The sequence below is a fragment of the Calidris pugnax genome, unplaced genomic scaffold (assembly GCF_001431845.1).
Source record: "Calidris pugnax isolate Ruff unplaced genomic scaffold, ASM143184v1 scaffold53, whole genome shotgun sequence".
In the NCBI taxonomy this organism is placed as follows: domain Eukaryota; kingdom Metazoa; phylum Chordata; class Aves; order Charadriiformes; family Scolopacidae; genus Calidris; species Calidris pugnax.
Window position 1 is genome coordinate 1,261,785 of NW_015090792.1, and position 21,561 is coordinate 1,283,345.

The following is a 21,561-nucleotide window of genomic DNA, read 5'->3' on the forward strand; positions in this document are numbered from 1 at the left end:
CCAGTTTTCAGCACCTCAATCCAACACAGGACGACAATATCGATTTGCTTTGAATTGTCCATTTTCACTCCATCCCAAATTATCACAGAGAAGCAGATAATGGCTGAATAGTAGAATTTTCCAGCTAAAAATGTGCTATTTATTTAAGTTCACTTAAAGAAACAGTCTCCTAAGTCTTTACCCCTTACAAAGCTGTGGGATAAAAATAAAGCTTTTCCTTGGGACAACTTGCCAGGTACTCCTACTGTACAGTTTGGGATGCTGATAGGAATAGACAGGAAGGATGGATTAATTTTGCTGCAGATGATAACTGGGCTTCCACACACAAGTGAGAATCCAGCACCCCACCTTGAGAAGAAAGAGAATCAACAGGTCCAGAAACAGACTTTCTTGGGTACTCCACCTGGAATTTCAGGTTTTCACAGTGTTCTCGCTTATAAAATTCAAATTATGTGAATGTGATCTGTGAAAAAATAGTCCTCTGCTGAAGGCTACTCCTCAGGCATTCAGGTTGTTGGATGCTCTGTTGCCTTTTTTTTTTGCCATTGATCCACTCCTTTCTAGACCATTTCTCCATGCAATTTTCACACTGTACAGGGACACTCTCCTGCCTACTCAGTGTGCACTCCTGAACAGGGACAGCAGGAGAATTTGACACGTAGATCTCTTTACGACCAGTTATCAAATTTTGCAGTACCCGAGTAACCTCGTCCAACTGGACACCAAGCAGATCACCATCCTGAAAGGTCTCGGCTGTTTCACCAATAACTAACGTGTATCTTTTCATACAAGCTTTCATGCTGCCTCTTTCTGAACAGGTTTTGGCTGCCAGCATCATCTTCCTCCAGTGCTCATTCCTCTTCCAGGTCAAATCAAGCCAAACAAGGGTAAGGGACAGGAAAAGAGACAGTTTGCCAAAGATTAAATGCTGTGCAATGCTGCTCGGCAGTGACCAAGAGAAAAGCCATGGATGGCAGGGTGCTCCTGCACTGAAACTCACCCCCCACTCCCCCTTGAAACTCTCTCTTACCCCAAATTCCTCCTGTGCGCTCCTTCTGTTCCGAGCTCAGCTCTACTCACATTTTCATCTCAGCTTCTGGGCCTCCCTGCTGCCATTGCAGAGACTCAAGATAAAAACTGAAAATCCAGTAAAACTATACCATACTTGTTTTTCCCCTCCAAAAAAGACAAATTAGCAGAAAAGTGCCCGTAGTGCAGAGAGGAGCTCCGTTCCTTACCTCAACCCCAATGCACATGGTGCATACTGCTACAGGAGCAATAGGCTGACAGCTCGGTCCCAAGCCAGAGGTGGTACTTCACACCATGCTCAGAGGGAGGCACTTCTCAGGAGACACCATTTTTAGGACAAGCGTAGACCATACCAAACTGCACATCAGCCAAATGACGCCAATTTAAGACTGACCAATTCACAGTGCTGCAAGCATCACGTTGTCACAAGACAATCAACACCTGAGCTCTTGGATTGACAAGTTGCAACAGCAACCCAAATGATCTGCATTTGGTTCCCATGGAAGTTTAAGATGACCACCTCAGAAATCATCAATTTCAGAGCTGAAGTTTTGATTTGAGTCTGGACTAGTAGTTAGCAATACTCACTGCACAGGGGAAAGAGGCTCAGATTAAAATTTCCTAATTAATCATAGAATCATAGAATGTGTTGGGTTGGAAGGGACCTTTAAAGGTCATCTAGTCCAACCCCCCTGCACAAGCAGGGACATCTTTAACTAGATCAGACTGCTCAGAGCCTCATCAAGCCTGACCTTGAATGTCCCCAGGGACAGGACCTCCACCATCTCTCCGGGCAACCTCTCCAGTGTCTCACCACCCTCGTTGTAAAGAGCTTCTTCCTAATGTCTGATGTAAACCTACCCTGTTCTATTTTAAAACCATTGCCTCTCCTCCTATTGCTACATGCAAACAGTTCCTCCCCAGCTTTCTTGTAGCTCCCCTTCTGGAAGGGGCTATCAGGTCTCCCCAGAGCCTTCTCCAGGCTGAACAACCCCAACTCTCTCAGCCTGTCTTTATAGCAGAGGTGCTCCTGCCCTCTGATCATCCTTGTGGCCTCTTCTGGGACCTGCTCCAACAGGTCCACGTCCTTCTTGTGCTGAGGGCTCCAGAGCTGGACACAGTGCTCCAGGTGGGGTCTCACCAGAGCAGAGGGGGAGAATCCCCTCTCTCAATCCACTGGCCACGCTTGTTTTGATGCAGCCCAGGATGCAGTTGGCCTTCTGGGCTGTGAGTGCACATTGTTGGCTCATGTCTAGCTTTTCATCCACCAGCACCTCCACGTCCTTTACCACAGGGCTGCTCTCTATCACATCATCCCCCAGCCTGTATTGATAACGAGGATTGTCCCAAACCAAGTGCAGATCTTGCACTTGGCCTTGTTGAACTTCATGAGGTTTGCACGGGTTCACCTCTCTAGCTTATCCAGGTCCCTCTGGCTGGCATCCAGTCCCTCTGGCATCTCGACCGCACCACTCAGCTTGGTGTCATCATTAAGGCATCTGCTTTCCAGTGGAGAAATACAAAAAATGACTATCTGCTATTGCTCCCTTGACTTTTGGCTTGGCGATTCTGTGTGCAAACAGTGGTGTGTTTGAGTTGAGAAGCTGAGTACACAACGTATTTCCCCCTACACACAGAAATTAGCTCACTTTCATACTGGCTGCTTCAGCTGTGTAAATAACAGTTAAAATACTGCCGTACATATATTGTGTAAAATGCAATCCTACAGAATGTAGCCAAGTAAGAGTCACAAATTTTTTAACCTCTTTATTCTTGCAGTATACTCCTTTATTTCATAACATAGGTTTTCTAATGAATAGGCATCTCCCTTATCAAATTTTAATAGTGTGAATATGGTAAACACTTTCTCAACAAAGTGCTTTGGGAAAATCTTGAGGGGGGTGGGTACAAAATCAGTGTGTTTTCATGCACCACTTGTAATTTTTTGATTATATTTGTCATTAAGGATCTGCGTGCAATCTATCTGTGCAACCACTGCTTTAAAAGTGGAGCAAGTCAATGAACTTAAAGAATCCAGCCTCTCCTCAATGACATCACCACCTTGCTAACAAATCTGAGACCTAAGAGGCAGGTGATGCTTCACAGCTAGCAGTGATTTAAGGACAGAGCTCTCCTTCTGCTTTGATAGACTTGCCCATAGCAATAGTCCTTAGAGGCTACGAGCAGGTAGCTCACGCGTTGGCTTTGAGCAAGCTGACATCCTCTCAAAGCACAAACACAACCTCATGCTGAATATTATTGGGGTATGAGAAAAATCATTTGGAGAAACAACAGCTACAACTTAGCTACTGCTAAATCAGCTTTTAAACTGCCAGGTAGGGCTACAATTAAGACCTGTTAGTCTACCTCTGCCTTGCCTACAGTGCTCGATTTCATATCTCCTGCTGGCTTCATTTAAATGCTTTTCATGCAAGATTATTATTTTTGGAGCAGACAGAGTTTGATGAACCAGTATTATGGCAGGACGGTTATGCTGTCAGACACAGACTATCCAAACCTTTAGCAGGGGGCAGACACAGGTAGCTGCATCGAGCTGAGGAGGGCACCAGTCTAATCTGGATCAGAGACAACATTCACGAAACATCTGAAGCAACCTTGTAAGCACAATTAACATATCCAAATAATAAAAACATCATTTCTGTGAAGCGTGTTCCTTACCTTTTCTGCCACTTGCCTTTCAAGATGTGCCGAACAGCTCAGGGAGCTCCCAGGGCTATATTTACATGAGCTTTCCAAGAAACTATTAGAAAAGCTCGGGGAACTCAGTCACGTGTCAACGTCTGGAGACAGCTGCAGTGAAGCTCCACAATGCAGAAAATGGCAGTGAGGAACCCAAAGGTAGGAACATGCTCTAGACAAGATGATATTTAAGTCTCCCTGCATGTAGCATGGACGCACACAGGATTTGAACAGTTGGGACAGTTGCAGAGGGCTCTAGTGACAGAACAGACATCCTCCATTGGGACTATAAAATCCCTCAGCATTTTAATCCCAAATGTTCTACCTGTCCTTTGCTATGTATTTACCATTTATCCTTTGCTACATATTTATCACCATGAGCAAAATATATTAGATATAACATTTTGTCTTCCTAAGTAGTACATGGAAATATGTCAACACAGTTGCTGACAGCCTTTTAACTATTCAGTGGAAACTGGGGGACAGCAGAGGAAGGGGAACACAGCCCAGCAAAGAAAATCCCCCTTTTGTTTTAATGCATCTTGAAAACAAATCTATGAGAACAGAGAAAAACATTTAACAAATGCAAACTGAAACTTGCGTCTCGTACAAGAATTCAAATAACCATATAATCTGGGGAATAATAAAACTGCAAAACCATGGAGCAATTTTAAACAGATACATCTGTCATTAGAATAATGAACAAACTAGTCAATACTTATACAGTAAGAGAGAGCTATTCAATAGGGTCCAATTCAGCATGGGAACATAGCCTGGTGGATTCATCTCACAACTGGAGTTGGGGGAAAACAACCGATTAATAATGCAGCTTCCCAAAACGTGCAAAACCCAGCCGTCTCCCCATCGGACTGTGTCTCCTGGGCTGCAGACTAAGAGGGTGCCCAGAGTCATTAAATCCTTCAGCACCGTTTGAATACAGGTTAACTGACTGCAAAGAAACCAGATATAAATCACTGAGCAAAACAAGATTAGAGATCAGCAAGATAGCGTTCCCCTTGGGAATCCAAAAAAACAACTCATTTTGAACTATTTCCAGCATGACTTCAGCACAAAGTAACATTTGCACTTCAAAATAATAGCTGATGTCTTAAGTGCAAGCTAACAGCTACAGGAACAGTCACACAGAGCAGCCCCGAGTTTCACATCAGCTGCTCAGCCTTCAGAGGAAGTGAAAAGAGTTGCACAAGAGCTGTGCTGTACATCAGAGCAGTAACTCCCTTTCAGATAAATGCCGAAGTATTTACGTTCACTCTCCAAGCACCTGAACCCAAGCACACCACAAAAGTTTTGGTATTTGCTAGGTGCAAAAAATACCTGTACCATCCCCAGACATCTCTGGTAGATGATGTGATGCTTGAAAGGTACTGGAAGGGCATTAGCCATCAAACTCCAACTGAAACCTCATGTACACGAGAGTCAAGTAGTAAAAATTAAGCCAAAGCACAAAGGAGCACAAGCAAAGAGGATGCAAAGCAAGACAGAAACCCCATTTTATCTTTGAACATACGCAGGAATTGGTGAGTACACCCTTACGGGAAATCCTATTACTTAGGCCCATAAGCTATGAGTCAATCTCAGAGTAAGTCAGAGCCAGCCTCGGGACAAAGGAACAGTCATTTGCTAATTCAGTTGACAAATCTGGAGAAGGAAGATTCCATCTTTGGATTAAGGATTAATCATCAACAGGTATGGCTTATTTTCATTAACTGCAGACATTTCCTGCTACCACATCCTTTGCCTTTTCCAAGAAACAGGGGAGCAGCTGCGTGTCTGAGGGAACGTGAATCAGGTGACAAGGGTGAACCTCTTGCCAGCAGCCTGCTTTATGCTACCCACCTCCCAAGAACCAGCCAAACTATTTAATAAGCAGCAACGGCTAGAAAAATCTATCAAAGTTGAATCTGATCAATATGAACAAACAGAGCACAGGGAACATATAGTATCTGCTCCAGAATTGAACTAAAGCTTCAGTTTTGGGTAAGTGCCAAGGTGTTATGCCACTGCTTCTCTCCCTGGACTCCTCACTCGGGGCACAATTACTCCATTAACAAGGGAGGAGGCGGCAGCAGCTCATCAGACCATAGACTGGACTTGGGTACTCCCAGGGAATAGCATGGATTCACTCTTCACCCTCCTCGTTTTTAAAACACAACCTGTGGACTCTGTGTTTGTACCTAAACCACTTAGGGCTGATCCTGCGACATCCACTTGCCATTCCCACTTCCACCAGACAGTCTGGAGACACGCAGCTCGCGTGCTTCTGGCAAAGCTGGGCGAGGGGGTTAGGAGGGGAGATCAGACAGGAGTGGAGAAGGACGTCCAACCTTCCCCAGCAACTGGGGATAAAAGCAGCAGCAGCAGCTCAGCCAGATGGTGTTGTAAGCAGCATTGTCCATTGTGTGCAGAAGGTGACTAAAGGCAGTGCTTATACAGCAGACCCCAGGGCTCAGCCTGCCCTATCAGCTCTTACTCATTCCTTCATTCAACTACAAGCTTGAGCAGTCCTGGCAGCAAAGGTGTTACTTAAAAAGTCAGTGTCACAAAAAACTCGTGTCCTACACGGGACACAGAAAACTCTAAATTCACCTTCAGTTACAGAAATGATTAATAGATTTGCCCAAAGGTGCTTTTATGGGTACAAGACAACACCCAGAAATCAGTCACCACTTTTAATCGAGATTCTCTCCCATGCATTTGAAATTTCACAGGCTGGTGGGTTTTTGTTGTGTGGCGGTTGTTGGGTTTTATGGGAATTTTTCTTTGTGGATTTTTTTGGTTGTTTAGGGGTGGGTTTTGTTTTGCTTTTTGTTTGTTTGGTTTGTTGTTGATTTGTTGGGGTTTTTTTATTTTTTAAAAAAACATCTGCTCTAGCCAACTGTTGCCTATTTAATTGGGAAATCTCATAACTGAAAATCTCAGTGCCTGTTAAACAACCAAGCAGTCTGCATTGGAATTTAATTTTAACCATTTCAAGCCCTTACAGTATTCATGTACATGTTTTGTTTTGAACAAGCAACTTAGGAAAAAATATTTTCAAAAGATATCACATACGCTGAGACTGTTCCCATGGAGCTAAATTTGGTAGGTTACCACTTACCTGGCAGTAACAAGCTTAAACAAAAATCATTAAGAGATACACAAATTGAGTTCCAGCCATAAACCACTGCTTTACACTTCACTGTCTGCTTTAAATATTCACTGTTACACTGTCATTATACAGCAATCAGCGCATTTGCTTTGCTCTCCAAGTCTAGAGAGCTGCCATGGTCAGAATCATAAAACTCTCTATAAAAATTAATGTCAGAGGGGTTTTTTTGGTTGTTGGTTTTTTTTTTCCTTTTTCAAAACCACTGAAGTTTAAATTCAAAAGAGAATTGAGCAAGCAGCTATATCGAGCACACACAGTGCCAAGCTGGAGGATGAGTAATTTATATAACAAAAGGCTTCCTGGATTATTTTAAGGCTCAAGTTCTACAAAGCTAACAATTGAGGAAAGTGATGTTTTCCCTTTGTTTAAAAAAATAATACTCTTACCAAGGGGAAAAAAAAAAAAAAAGCACCATTGAAGAGAGAGCAGTATCTTGATATGCCACTATATTACATCCCTAGATTTCAGCAACAAGTCATCCACATGAGTCATGAGCCCACAAGTTTGGAAGGTATGTTGCCATATATCAAGATAAATACACAAAAAATACAGAGGTCCCAGATACCAAGGCATCTGCAAGTAATAACATAAATTACAAGGTACAACACATGCCCAAGAGTATTTGGTTTGAATCTTTCATTTAGGACAAAACAAAGCAGCCTTGCACTCCTGCACTGTACCTGTTGACATTCAACCCCTATTAAATCCGCATTAAACTTTAAATAACAGATTACTACATTATTCACGACGGCTGTGTATTGGACCCAGGGGAAACAGAAGTTGTATCAATACAGCGACATGATCTTCTTGCATCTGGTAAAAGTGTCTTCCACCCTTAACATTTACATAGTTGAAGGAGGGTGGGGAGAGTAGGATTTTTTCATGACTGATGAAAACAAGCCTAGATATTATGGTTTGTCCAGAGCAACTATCCCGAAGATGCCAGCTTTCAGAAAGCAGAAACTGCAAAATTAATACCTGCTTATAACAATTCACTTTATGTGCACACACACCCCCCCAAATAATAACAACAAAAAAATTCTCTCAATTTCAGCAGCATTGATGTTTAGTCACAGCATTTTTCTCATTATTTCTGATTACTAATGGTATTTCTTACAGTGTCTGTGGAAGCGCTCCTAAACATCTTAATTGTACACACGAGATGCAGAGGCCCGCAGTACTGTGACATCTGTAGGAGATGCTAGAAATCAACTTTCCCAAAACCAAATTTGCTCAGGGCACGCACGGGAAGAATTACACCTGCATTAGGCAGAATCACAACTGAAAGCTGCTCTTCTGCTCTGTCTCTCCCTGCAGCCTCTCACAATCGGCCAGTGCAGTCTCCCTAATGTTCAACATTTTGAGGAAGAGGCAGCAGCTTTCTCAAGTAAGAGCTGAAGGCATGAAAGACTCCGTTCATTTAATGTGCTAGTCACTCAGGTTACACACAAACAAGTAACAGTTTGGAAAACACATTCTGTCTCAAAATCTCAATGCCCAATAGCTCCACTTTTATTTTCTGATTCTTTCAGCACCTCCCCCTCTAGCTCTTAAATCAGTCACGGAGCTTTCCAGCACAGATCAAACCCAACTAAACCACAAAAATCTTAAAATATGCCTTTCAGCCAATCTTTGCTCAGCTTCAAAGGGTTATTGAAGACAAAAACGTAACTACAAGTAGCAAGAAAGGCATACACTCCGTTTATTTTCTCTTTGCAGGTTATTCATCTACATCAAAGCCAGAACTGAGAACAGCAACCAGGTTCCCCAGCCACCAGCCTGGTTGTCTACCCAATATATCATTCCAGTTTCAACAGGCCAGAAGAGCAAGGAGTTCCTTATAAGTAGGCTTTTTGGACCATTTATATACAACCTACATCTTCTCAAGTTTTGCTCTTAGTTATCCTTATCTGGAAGCAGGAAAAAGGAACCAATCTAAGTCAGCTTTCAGTTGACTGTTCCTAAGATTAAACAATTTAGTGCTGGATTTAGACTGTTTGTGAAATATTTTTTTTTCTTGAATGAAGTGTGCCAGGCTGGCACAAGCGACGTCTAAGTTACCAGAAAACTGAGGGAATCATCATATTCCCTATTAAGCCAGGCTTTTAAATGAAAGCCTCACTTAAAGAAGCCAGCCAGCACAGGTGACATTAAGTCAGATGATACCAATACACAAGTGAGGACCATTGGCTGCCGCCAGTGCACACTGTCATTGGCACACACGCAAAAAATGATTAATCCAACATGGATATCTGCCTGTGCTAGTCCAAAACAAAAACTTATCCAAAATCAGGTTACATTTAATATCAGTTTACAGTAAACAAAGTATTGAAAAAACACACCACTCCAAACCACACCTGCTTGAAAATGCAAAATTAATTTACTTACCTGAAGATGCTTTTCTACCCAGAGCACTCGATTCATCAGGTTAGAAGCTCACTATGAATATGAGAGTCAAAGCTCCAAAGGCCTGTTGCTGGCTGCTGCTCATGTAGTCAGAAGAGTCACTATTTAAAAAAAAAAAAACAACAAACCAACAAACAAATAATTACATATTATGAAGCAGAGCTAACAGCAAGCCTTCTGTTAAAATATTAGGAGTTATTACAATGTGAAGATGACCTCAAGTTCTACCAATAGCTGGGACATACAGTAAAGACTGTGCTAACACACATTTTTACAACGGTATTTCCCAAAGGATGCACAAGGAGAAGATCCACGTGTCCAAGTAGGGCCTACAGGCAGCTGTCACTGGATCTGAAGGAGGCCTAGAGCACTCTAGGTGCCACATGCACTCTGTGGCATCCCCCAGAGAGCAGATCCGCTCCCCAGGTGCACCAGCACTCCTACAGGAGTGGATCTTGGGCATACACTCTTTTTCCTGCCAGCCTGCGCCAGGCAAGAGTGGTTTGGATGAGAACCCCCAGAACAGGGTGGGAAACCGAGCTGCCAGAAATGGGCCACTGACCACCTGATTTGGTCCAGGGGCACCACAGACCAGAAGCTGTCTACTCACAACATCAGGAAAATCTCAGTGTTTCATTCCTAAAAGCCATACGCGGTTCCAGTGATACCCAGAGCACTTTAACTAAAAGAGCAGTCAGGCAGAACAACCCTTGGGGTACACATTGCCACTTAGAGCACAAACTAAAGAGATAAATCTCAAAATTTTCTTTGAAGGGAGCTGGTAAAGTCAGGCTCTGAACCAGGTGTCACACAGATAACAGGTTCTGTTAACAGGTAGGGTGGTGCAGGGGAAGCGAAGGAAGGCTGAAAGCCTTTTCTGCTGGTCTTCAAGGTAACAGAGATCATTTACAAGAGAGAGGGAGCACTTACACCGAAGCAAAAACAAAATGCAAAAAAAAATCAAAATGCACATGACCAAAATCCTGAAGGGGCAGCATGTGGGCAGCAGGCTTCTCTCCATCCCAGTCGGACTTCTGCCCAGCCAAAGATTACAAGCAGCAGCGCTCCAGACAAACTGCTCAGCCCCACGGCTGGGAAGCAAATACACCCTTCACCCAAACCCCCCAGCTTTCAAGGGAGATAAAACCAGGAGGGAAATTCGGAAGAGAATCAGCATCCTTTTGCATGGATAGCTCTCTGCAGGGCTATTTCAATTAAACTTTCAGATAAGGGAAAACCAGATGGCCTCCCTGTTCCATTCGTATTAGTTAGAAAATTGAGATTCGTACATTTCCATTCAAATAGTAGTTGGCAGAGGGAGGGATCAGATTCTGCTTGCTGAAGCAGAAGCAAATCGAAATAACTGGCTGCTGGGAAGCAAGCAGTCTGCAACATGGCAATTCTGCTTTCTTGGACTTCTTTTTAGCTATGTTTAGGATTACTTGGAAATTCACTTTGGATTTTACACTGCATTCTTGCCTCATCTTCAAGATTCACCCATCAAAGTGCCTTTGGGAGGGTGCGATCAGGCACCCCCCACTCAAACACCCACCCTAAGAACCCACCAGCCCAGCCTCCAGTGGAAGACTCTTCTCTGTAACAGGCTGAAAGTCAAATGGGTTCTGTCCATCCAGGTGATGCCAGGGCGCACTGCTGCCTTGCCACCCCACCCTGTTTGCTGTAGGATTGGAGTAGTAAGAGCTAATGTTTACAAAACGTAAGAGAAGTTATTCATTCCATGAACACCCACCAGCACATCTTCGGTAAGGAGGAAGGCCCTGTTTCCATGAGTAATTGCACTCTTATCTTGTAACAACAGTCACCCTCCCAAACACATCATACTCCCTCTGCTCACAGGCACTCACTCATCTGCCAAGTTTTATGAAGCCCAAAAAGCTGCCCATCTGCTGAGAGTGTTAACATCAAGAAAGCCAGCCTGCTGTACCCCCCCTGCATCCAGAGGGAAAACTCCAAACCCTGCATACCCACTCTTCTAGGAGGGGCAGATCTCCCCAGTCCATGAGGTGATGGAGCACAAACTGGCATTCAAACGTAAACACACATTTTTGACGAGCAAGTAATGAATCAGCATGTGCTGCCAAGCACCCAGCCCCTCCCAAGATGCTGGATACTGGCTGGAGCTTCGCACTCTCTGGTATAAAGCTAGACTGATGCTGTAAGGACATGTTTTCTGCCACATATGGAATTATTTCTGAACCAGTCTAAAGAAAGCAGAAGCAATTCACACCAACAGTTAACTTCTTTTACTACCAAAGTTACACTGATAGCAGAACTGCATGGCAAGGTTTGATTAGAGCTCGTTCCTATCTTTCTTTTGGAATGCACAGCAGTTTGTTGTATTAAAAAAAAAAAAGTTAAAAAAAAATATCTAACACGTTACTCACTTTTCAGAATAAAAGATCTGTCTTACCTAAATTGGTTACCCTGTATTCCAAACTCCTCCATCCTCTGCTCCTTCCCCCAGAGGAAGACCCTTCTGTTTGCTCAGCAGTGACTTCTGCTCTGCTGGGGTACTGGCTGCCAAGCTCATGGACCAGGTTCCTTAAACTGCATATTAATATCTTTAAGGAAATAGTTCCGTTTCTGGAGTTGCTAAGCGATAGCAAGCCATAACAGCACGAGAGAAGCTCGCTTCTAGTTTAGCATATAACATGACCACGTTCAGCTCTGTGATACCACTTGCTTTAACATCTGCAGATTTCTTTAATGCAGAAACACCAGCCGAGAAGCAGTTCTGATGGTTTTGATGCTATGAAGATTAATTTCTGAAGTTACTTGCTAGTCTTGTTCTCCACATCACAAGATGGCTAAGAACTACCAATCACTCTCAACAGCATGCAAACACCCTCTAAAGCATCGCTAGCTTATTCAGAATATATACACCATTTTGCAACACCTCATCTAATATATCATAACCAGCACAGGCTCAAACTTAGGACTGGCTTAGAGTTGATGCTGCATCTCTGACTAACGCATTCAAATAGCTTACAGTTTGCTGAAACTTGCAGGATTTCCAGAAAAAAATCAAATCATTCAAATGCTTTTCAGGTGAATGCTACCATCCTCATTATTCATGCAGAACTGTTAAGCAAACCAACCATCTACATGATTCAAGAGAGTAAGTATCCATATCCAAAGACCGAGAGTCACTTTCTGTTACTTTACAGAAGCAAAAGTGTCTCCTCATGCTGTACATCAGCTGTGCCTGCAAAGCACAGACATGATGCTTTGGAGGTGAGGATTCTCTTCTTCCGTTTTTCCTTCCCACTTAACAGGTATCCACAAGCAGCAGCGTTGCAAAAGAAGCCAGAGTAGGCTGTTGTCTTACTTTCTAATCCAACATAAACAGCAAAGGATCAGGAATGGCTGCAAAGGCTGCATTAACCGGCTACTGACTGCTACATAGAAAAGGCACCTCAATGATTAGAGCAGTGTTTTCATTTTACACCCGAGCACAGAAAGGCAGGCGCGTTTCCACAGTTCAGTGGCATGTTTGCTTCTTGTTTGCCAGACACACTAAAGCACTCCTTAAAATGCACTGGGGAAATTCAGCCTAAATAGACCAGTGCGAGTTCACCAACCCAGTACGCTTGTGGATGAAAGAAGTCAAATTAATTGATTTAAAACCAATGTAAGCGATTTTGAGAGAATGTCTAGCCCATGTCGTTTTAACCCTCCTCGCAGTTAACTCTTTGAACGTAGGAATCCAGTAAAATTTGTGGTGCAGTTCTTAGACAGAAAACATCTCCAAAGGCATGCTAATCACTGAACTATGTTGCAAATTGCTCCTGATCTACAGTTGTTCACCTCTGCACTCCTCCTGTGCAGACAATAAAATCATATAGCTAATCGTAATGGAGCGCTCACTCCCGGGGAAAGGGAATGCAAAAAAAGAATGATCCCAGTTTGTTTTATGTTGACAGATCTGCAGTAGGGGACCATTATCTGAATACTACTCTCCCTCCCTCGCCCCAGCTTCTGCTATAATATTTTAGGGTAACTTTCATTTTATATTTTTGTCTTTAATTGTAAAAAGCAGGATATGCTTAGCTCCTACTTCCATTTTAGGAAGATTTAGAGTCAATTTCCTCCTGCCAGACACACTGCATTTTCAATCAGTGCTTGGTGAAGCACTAAGGGAAGCAGCCCAGAAACAACCTCTTCACCTTCCTTGAACAGAAAGATGGCAGCAGAACAGCTAGCACACTGCAAACTCATTCCTAATGTCCCAAAGCCCCAAGAAAACTCTTGTTATCACGACCGACAGCAACCTAATTAAGCGAATTAGCAAGATTTATTCATGGAATTACCTTTGTTTAGTTCTTCCCAATGGGGGCTGGAAACAAAACTGAGGGGAAGAAGCCCAAAAGACTTCAGTGACAAACAAAAGATAATGTTTGCAGCAAGCACACTTTTTTCACTATTAAAATTTGCACTTTTATCACAGAAGTACACAACTGCGCGCAGTCTCACACCAAGACATCTGTGTACTTTCTGCACAGGCTTTTACAAGCCAGCCATACACCACCAAGCCTTGACTTCCATTTTATCCTGTAAATAAATGAAGTATAATTTTTAGAAGCGTGGGGCAAAAATAACTGCATGAGCATCAGTTAAGACAACAAACTTTTGCAGTCTCCTACCAAATAACTATGTCAGAGAGAGAAGGAGATATAACAAGGGGGAGAATTAGCTTCTATTAAGAAATAGCCAGATCCAAAACCCCCTTTGCTGTTGCCTGGGTTTATTTTGAGGTCATGTCATGAGATCTAACACACAAGTACGCAACAAATCACAATCTTGTTATCAGAGACAGCCTCTTTCCTGGTTTCCAAAATAATCATTCCTCTCTCAGGCCCCCTCCCCACTTTCTTGTTGTTCAGCATTCCAAGAAACCTTACAGAACACACTCCTCTCCACAAATCTGGCCTCAACATTCCTGAATCTCCTCATCACTCGGGGGGCCAACTGCCCCATGGACACTTGGAAATCTTTACACTAGATGGATGCTAGGATACCGACGAGTGACTTGGTACACACTGATATTTTCAGCTGTCCCTATATAGTAAGATGCTCAAGATGTCCCAGATTCACCTGAAAATATATTGAAGATAAAAACTAAGACTAGTGAAGTATAAAAAAGCAAGTTATTACCAGGTTGGAAAACACTAATAAAATTAAACACGCTGCAACTAACACATAGTTAGGCCATTCTCAGAATACTTGCAGTCAAGCCTATCTAGATAATTTCCCCAGGGAAATTATAAAAACCTAAGGTCTGATTATTCAGACAGATTATATTTTTCTGGATCAATATTTGGAAGTAAGTTTCCACAACATACTGCTCCCACTGGCAGTCCACTTTGTGCATAGACACATATCCATTTCAAGGACTTCCTTGAAAGCTTCTGCTTTGATAATTATCTTGAGGTACACCGCTATAACATCTTTCTGAATGCAATGCTGTCTACTGCAACATTTACTTCTGAAACGCTGGCTCCTTGATTACTGGCAAACCCACCACGGCCTCCCCCAACTTGCAACGGGTAAACCTACTCATAAAAGGTCACAACGCCTCTTCCCTAAAAGCGACTGGAAAATGACGAGCCTTTCCTTCAGACCTTCCGTCTAACACACCTTGTGAGTTCATTACGGGAACACGCTAGAAATAAGGAATGCAAGGCACAAGCGCAGTTAGGAACCTCACTGCCACTCTTGGGACAGACAACAACACAAGCAAAGTTTCCTGTCTTCTGCCACCAACAGGAACTACTTCAAATTGCTTATTATACTGCTTATTTTTACCAATCACACTGGTGTTTGGCATCTCCTGGGTCATTTTCCATGGACTGGTACCTATTCTGGCTTTACAGGAGCTGGAGAACGGGGTGAAAGCCAAGGTCTCCACAACAAGCATGGTCTACATGCTTCTGCTAAGGGGATGTAGACAGAAATGGTTCACCTCAACCTACAAGCAACATCACACACCAGGATTCACACTATATTTAAAAACATAACTTCACACCCAAAAGCCTTCCTGTCAAGTTATCTACTAACTCAGAAACAAACCACTAACAACTTAGCTCTTCCCATTTTGCAAGTGCTTTGAAACAGGCTCTTAGACATATCCCACCTTTGCAAGCATCTTTAAAAAGTAATAGCTGATACAAAGCTATTACAAGGAGAGAAACTGGAATAACTGGTTTGGCAAAAGGAGGTGCACCCTTCACTGACCAGACAGTTGAGAAACTGCCATATTCTCATACTCTCATACTTCAATTTTTCAGCTTTTAACACAAGAACAATATTATGAGTTCGAGACTTCAGTAGTTGGGACAATACAATACCTGCAGAGTAGTGGCAGTGATGGCATGGGAAGCAGAGGAGGCCAGGATGGATGCTGGTGTGCTCATGTGCAGAAGGGACAGCCAGGGTCACTGACAGACCCTGTGGTCTAGAGAGATTAAGGCAAATAAGCAGAGCACAAAACCAGAACTGTTGTGTTTTTTCAGCTTTAGCACAGCTAAGAGCATGAGTTCAGATTCACTTCAGGAAAATGATACTCCTCTGGTGACTGAAAGTCTCCTTTGTCAGTTGCCCTGTAACTTTGCCAGTTGTCACAGGCACACAGGGGATCACTCTGGCCTTCTTGCGTCTCCGGGGACACGCAGTGCATTGCACAGAGTGCATCACGTTCCACAAGTACCACTGGGTGCCAACAGGGAGGTCAGGGGATACTTAGCAGGACAGCTGGAAATACGTGCTGACAGGTTTTGCGTTCATTGCTCAAGCTTTGCAAGTAAGCTAAAAACAATCTGCTTCATAAAGCACACCGAGACCTCCACCGAAGTGGAAAAACAGAAAAACAAACCTAAACACATTCTCTGCTCATCTGACAAATATACTCAAGATGTGCCCAAGCAGCTTTCCCTATGTTGCTGCAGCAGTTAAAGATCTTTTAAGTACACAAAAATGTGCTGTTAGCATCACTGAAAATTATAAAGATGCTTGAAGAAGCCTCCTTTAAGCTCTTAAAACATCATTCAACACTTCGTAAGTGGGCATCTTCTAAACAGAAGATTTGCAAGATAATTCTACAGATATCAGCACAGCAAACACTGCAGGTATGCAATGCCTGGGCAGCCACCCCACTTTAGCCTCCGTTTCCATTCGTCTTACTGTCTGGGAAAACCTCAAAGAAAGGCTGTAAAATGGAAACAGGCAGGTGTCAATCTCTCTGTGCCAAAGCCAGCGTACCCAAGGCCAGTGACTACTTTTTACAGAGATTCCCTTTGGTGCTGCCATCACAACTAAAAGTTTGGCATTTGATTCCATTATTACAACCCTTAAATTAAGTCCCCCCAAGCTACAGTGATTTTATTTTCACAATATCCCTATGCAACAAAAATAACCTCATAGCTCTTCTGCTACTTTAGGTGAATCAAGGTGTAAAGAGCAGGTAAACTGTGTGCCCTGCCTCAGACAAGGCTCTGTCCGAAGCTTTGACTGCTTCCAGCTCCAGGAGTTTCCCAAGCCTGTATTTAGTAACCCTCAGGGGATCCCCCATCCAAATACTTGCTCAGCTCCCCCCAATCATGATCCCATGTAAACTCTTTGTGTCCATAACATTATCTGGCAAGGAACCGGGCCTATCAGTCACTGTACAGAGAGGGGAGTCAGTGCCCCTGCCCACTCCTCAGGATTCTAGTTACTGCCACATCCTACCTCCCACACACATGGGGTGGAAAGAAATCCTTGTTTCTGGCTTCCAGACTACTTACAGATTCAAGCAGTTATGTTTACACTACTGCCTAACTTTAAGTTGTCACCAGCTGTCGCGCTTCCTCCCTCAGCTCTTTCCCAAAAAGAGAAGCCAGGTTACAATCCACAGGCTGAGAACACTGTCCCCTCTCTAATAACATGGGGGGATGGTTTAGAAAACCTTAATTGTAAAATAACAAACACAAAAAACGTGCCTTTCTTCTGCAAGAAAAATTATACAGAAATAGACTTTATGTCAACAGGTTCCTCCGTGATACCTAAGATGCCTTCCTAAGATTTTTTCAAGCATTTAAGTGACAGAACAACCAATTTTTACATTCCATCATATGAAGCATCATCTCTGGCAAAGTATCTAAATATCATGGAATCATGGAATTGTCAGAGTTGTAAGGTTCCTCTAGAGATCATCCAGTCCAACTCCCCTGCCAAAGCAGGGCTGCCCAGAGCACATCACTCAGGAGCATCCAGGAGGGGCTTGAAGATCTCCAGAGAAGGGGACTCCACACCCTCCCTGGGCAGCCTGTCCCAGGACTCTGCCACCCTCACCCCAAAGAAGTTCTTCCTCCTACTTGAGTGGAACTTCCCATGGTCCAGCTTGTGCCCGTTGCCCCTCGTCCTGTCACTGGAAACCACTGAGAAGAGTCTGGCTCCATCCTCCTTCAACCCACCCTTTAGATCCTTGTCAGCATTGAGAAGGTCTCCCCTCAGCCTTCTCTTCTCCAGACTAAAGAGTCCCAGCTCTCTCAGCCTTTCCTCATCAGGGAGATGCTCCAACCCCCCCATCATCTCTGTTGCCCCAGGCTGGACTCTCTCCAGCAGTTCCCTGTCTCTCTGGAACTGGGGAGCCCAGCACTGGACGCAGGATTCCAGTTGTGGCCTCCCCAATGCAGAGCAGAGGGGGAGAATGACCTCCCTCAACCTGCTGGCCACACTCTGCCCTACGCAGCCCAGGATCCCATTGGCCTCTTGGCCACAAGGGCACGTTGCTGGCTCATGGATAGTTTACTGTTCACCAGGACCCCCAGATCCTTCTCCTTAGAAGTGCTTTCCAGCAGGTATCTCTAACCTATATTGGTGCCTGGGGTTCTTCCTCCCCAGGTGCAGGACCCTACACTTGCCCTTGTTGAACCTCATGAGGTTCTTCTCTGCCCAGCTCTCCAGCCTGTCCAGGTCACGCTGGATGGCTGCACAGCCCTCTGGAGTGTCAGCCAGCCCTCCCAGTTTGGTATCATCAGCAAACTTGCTGAGGACACATTCTGTCCTCAGCAATTAGGTGAATATCCCCAAAAGCTGCTATCTGGGGATATTGGGTGAATATCCCCAAAAGCTGATTACTTCAGCAATTGGGTGAATATCCCCAAAAGCTGATTACTTTGCCCTCTAATACTGCTAGCAATGTTCAATAAATATCAACAACATGCTTTATGCTTCCTTCAGGATTTAAACAGCCTACAGAATAAAAGGACAGAGCAGCAACCCTCTCAACAGATAACAAATGGCAGTGCTACTGGCAGCAGGAGAATGCACACCCGCTAGTGCCAGTGCTCAACCACAGGGACCAGATCCGCTTACCAAATGCGTTGCTGCCATCACTTGTGGTCTGTTTTTCTACAGGGGAACCTAATCGGGCTGGTGTTAAGCCATCACTCCTCAAAAACATTCCTAGCTGCTCCTTCTTACTACACAGCAGTATTCAGTGACAATTATGGGAAAAAAAAAACCTATTGTAAACTGTTCCATAAACAAAAATTAATCTGGTTATGGATGGCAGTAATTTTTCATACAATAAATTGCTTGGAGCATGATATGTTGATCAAAATTAACATTTGGATATGACATGCTGCCCCACTACATCCCATTCCTGGCCCTCAACTATGTTAGAGGCCCTTGTTAACACTGCAACATTCACAATGACCGCATGTGATATCGGATCAAAGCCAATGAGCAGAGGTAGCCTGGTAGTTCAGCAAAATCCTCATAAGTTTTAAATCATTAGTGCCACTAGTATAAGACAGCATGAATAACAGGAAAGGTTAAGAGTTTCATAGCTCGTTGGTTAAGAATAAAGCAGGAACTTAGGAATGAGAACAAACTGAAGAAATTGCTCACCGGAACGTGCTGCAAGGGAAAGAACCACCATATATGGCTAGAGAGACACTTCACTAAGCGGTCACCGCAGGTCTATGGCCACTGAAGACCACCAGAGGGACCACCAAGACTTGACCACCCAGGTGATTTATAGGAGGGGACTATGTAAATAATCTTCAAGAATCTAAACGAATATACACAAGCGTTTCAAGAAATTATATGTATATGATGGTATAACATAGGCTGTGTTGTACATAACACAGGGCACACACACCAGGAGGAGCGATCCCCTGCCCATCCAGCGCTGCAGTAAAGAATGCTTGCCTTCTAAAGCTTCAAAGTGTCTTAGAGGGTTTCTTTATAGCTTGATTTTACAGTAGCACATTCCAGTCTGAGGGTAAAAAGGTTTCCTGTAAGCGGTTTATGCAGTATGTGAAATGCTTTGTTTATCCAAAAATATTTTAGCTCACAGAAACATTAAAGCAAGGCACAGATTTCAGCATTTGCGCAGTAAAGAACTGCCACTCCTACAGATATTGCCAGGAACTTTCTTCCTTAAGGCTTTACAGCTATAAAAAGACTACTCTGCTAAAGCAAAACTACAAACAAAAAGCAAAGTGTAATGCTCTTAATAATATGCTAAAAAAGGTTGATATAGCATGGGTAAGAACAAGCAGAGGACAAAGCATGGGTGCCATCTCACTCTTGCTCGCTTTGGTCACAGCAGATTAATCAGTACTAATCAGCAGGAAAAACTTCACAGTGCAGCAGAATAAACCAAAACTGATGTGGTCTTCCCCAGTAAGCAGGCTCTGGAAAACCACTATAAAAGTAAAGGGAGTTTCCCTGCAGCCTGGTCCACAATGCAACGTGTGGTAGAGAAATGCAGCTAGCCAGCAGATCACCTACTACACTTAAGTCTTCCAATAGCCATACCCACCTTAAAAATGAAACTGCTCAAAGCACATTACTTAGGATGTTATTTAAGACAAGAGGAATTAATCACATCGGTCACCAGAGGCAAAAGCCTGACAGTTAACAGGGGAGATTTTCAACCAACACTCACAATTCAGCACAACTCAATTATCCCAGGGGCATGGAACTAGAAGACAGGAATATCAAGAAAATTATTGTTCAAAAGCAGCAAAGAAGCATATTCTTTTCCAGCTCAAAGCTCTTCTCATTAAAAGACATGCTCTAGACACTCCCTCAACATATTTGATTCCTGATCCCTGTTGCAGTAGACCAGCAAAGGCGAAATGTACGTGTTATACCTTCTTGCTAAGGCCAGGGTATCTAGCTAGGGGGAAAAAAAAAATAAAAATTATGGGGCAGGGAACAATTATGTCCATCCCCACTACATTATTTCCATAGTAGTTATTGATTAGTGTATTTTTCTGTACTGTCTTCTTATTTGGCTCTGTAGGCTCCTCAGCCCATAGTTGCAGGTGCCTGCTTTTCTTGGCTTGTGGTTTCATTGTGTGCCCCTGTCAGAGAATTCTGGTACATAGATGCTTCTGCACCAATTCCTCACCTTCCATACGCTGCTAAATTAATCAATGGACTCATTATAAACTACATTACAAACATAGAATTAACCAAATATAAACAGAAAAAAAAAAGTTAAGCTTTTAAAACAAAGATCTGGCAGGTAAGGAAATGTTTTCCTGCTCTGTTAACTTCACTGTATGCAGGTTTACAGCAAGGTAATACTACACACTTCTATATTTTTATGTTAAAAAACACTAGGAGCTGTGAAAGCACTAGGGCAATGAAACAGCAAGTTTTGACATTACAAAAAATGTCTATGCAGAAAAATAAGCCCTACTGTTTGATAAGCCATTTCCTTGTGAGGTACTAAAAAAAACGCAGGGACCTTCACGTAGGTCTTATTCCCACTGCCTTACAAGCTGGAATTTGCCTGGTGGGAACAGAGACCTCAGACAAACAGAAACCACAAGTGAAACCCCGACAAAAAAAACCCCAAAGAAATTAAGTCGGAATAAACTTTGGTCAACTTGGTGCTTATCATCCACGAGGTTAACTTCAGCCCTACAAGATTATTTTTCAAGACTAGCCTTGTGCAACAGTGAAATGTAAGAATACCAGACAAGGCCCAAGTGTTTAACCAAAAGCTTGCAAGTTTATTATGGGTCTCTGATGAGACCCCTGGCAGTGACCTGCAGAAATAAACATACAGCTTTTATGTGAAAACACTGATAATTTCAGCCTTGCTCTACAAAGCCGAAGAGTGCATCATTGCTGAAGGATTGAACAAGTCGTAAGACCAAGAGCACATCACAACCACCACATGACAGTAAAAACAGACTTCATTCTCCAGGATTCTTCTTACACCAGGGATAAAA

At 43.3% G+C, this 21,561-nt stretch overlaps 1 protein-coding gene across 2 annotated transcripts in view; it reads right to left on the reverse strand.

Annotated features, from left to right (window-relative positions):
* The window catches only part of SGMS1 (sphingomyelin synthase 1), a 122,500-nt gene that overhangs the window by 81,416 nt on the left and 19,523 nt on the right, over positions 1–21,561 (reverse strand). For both annotated transcript variants that reach the window (XM_014966641.1, XM_014966642.1), the window contains exon 2: positions 9,287–9,405. The gene's annotated coding sequence lies outside the window, so the exon portion shown is untranslated. The remainder of the gene's footprint in view (positions 1–9,286; positions 9,406–21,561) is intronic.